Genomic DNA, 1978 nt, shown 5'->3' with positions numbered 1-1978 from the left:
AGACATGAAATGAATGTGAATGTTTCAGATGGTGGTAAATTCCATGATGAGAATAGAACCAGGACAGAGAGGGGTGGATAAGGGCTACCATTTTAGACAAGGAAAAGGACCTGCCCTACAGAGGCATTGGCCCAACATGGGTCTCACTGGGTGAAATCCAGGTGTTTGCAAGTCCGAATTCCTTTCTGGAGTCTCTTAGGGAGAAACTGCATCCCTGACTTCTCCAGTCTCCAGAGGCCACTTGCAATCCTTGGCTCATAGCCCCCTACCTCCATCGTCAAGAAGCCAGCAACAGCAGTTTGAGTCCCTCTCGTGCTGCATCATCCTGACCTCTTCTGCCTCCCCTTTTCCACTTTGAAGGACCATCATGATTACACCAGTTCCACCCAGATAATCCAGGATATTGTCATCTCAAAAGCCTTACCCTAATCACATCAGCAAAATCACTTTACCATGTAAAATAACATATTCACAGGTTCCTGGAATTAGGAAATGGACATTTTGAGGGGACAATCCTGCCTACCACTCGTGGACCCATGGAACTTCATGTTCATGAGAAATCTGTTATCTGATGTTTCTGGGCCAACTCAGCTCAGCCTGGTTGAACCTGGTTGGCATTGCAGGAGGAGGCCTGGCCCTTTGGTTGTGTGTCACTGCCAGAGGAGGGCATGCATGGGTTTCCTCTTAGGAACAGCAGGGAGAATGGAGGTGCTTGCTGAGCTCACATTTGCGGCAGGAGGAGATCACAGTAAATTAAAATATAAATCCTGCATCATTATCCTTTATCAAATCAATCTGTTACGTAAACTGACTTCTCAACACATAGGATTTAAGTTCAGGATTCTAGTTAGCATTCATGAGTGAAACTTACATGGCTAATTCATTACATAAAATATTTACTCCTTGAGGTTCTTATTACCTTAATTGTCATTATGCATAAATTATGCTATTGCGGATTTATTAGTGAATCATTCATAGTTCTAAAGGGTGAGCCAGAGTAATTACCATCAACCACTCTTTGGCCCTGGCGGGAAGCATTAGAACACTTGTTTTGTACAGTTGTGTCTGCCCCGCTGTCTCAAATTTCATGATCAACAAATAAAGTTCCCAGAGTGAAAATAATCATTATTTGGCCCCAAAAGTCAGTTATGGGATGAACAGAACATAAATTAAAAAGTCCACATTTTGACTGGGACTCTGAAATGAGGAGGGAAAATACCCATATGGTCTTAGCTAAGGTGAAAGTCTCTGCTGGATGAGAAAAGCTAGGAGTCTTACTCCTTCAGAGCCTGTGCCATACCAATCACACCCAAAATCCCATTTTGCCAGAGCATAGATGGAGCTCAGAAATCAAAAGGGTCCAGATGGGAAAGGTGCCTGACCACAGGCCATGCTATCGTTGTGTCTGTCCCTTCCTGACCATAACTGCACATTCGGCTCACATTTTTCCACCGAATGTTTTCCAGAACAAAAGAATTAGACTGGAGAAGACTGGAGAAGGCCTCTGCAGCCATCACTCTGGGTATAATGTTTCTAACGGTTCTTGAGAGGCTGTGCTTCTGTTCTGGGCAATCACAGTGGACCCTCAGCCCTGGAGATGCATCCCAAGGGATCTCTGTACTGATGGTCATGTTGCTTGCACTCCTCCACTCTGTCTTTTCCTCTCCTCTTTATCACATCTCTTGATCCAGTTTACTGAGCAGCTAATGAGAGTCTGAGGGGAATTAAGTGCCCCAAACATCCCTTGACAAATAGTCATAGAGGTCTCCATGGGTTTGCTGTGCTGTTTTGCATTTAGCTTCTCTTGCTTTCCCTCCCTTAGTATATGCGGTTCTGTGCTCTGAAATCTGTGTGGATTCCATTCATCCTCATCTTCCCAACCGAGTTTATTGGCCTCTGAATCTGTGAGTTTGAATTATTTTCTTTTCCTCATTTGGGAAACTTTCCAGACAGAACTGTTGAATCCTTCCTGCTTCTC

The sequence above is a fragment of the Canis lupus genome, chromosome 1 (assembly GCF_048164855.1).
Source record: "Canis lupus baileyi chromosome 1, mCanLup2.hap1, whole genome shotgun sequence".
Taxonomy (NCBI): Eukaryota; Metazoa; Chordata; class Mammalia; order Carnivora; family Canidae; genus Canis; species Canis lupus.
Note: the sequence above shows the minus strand (reverse complement) of the source record.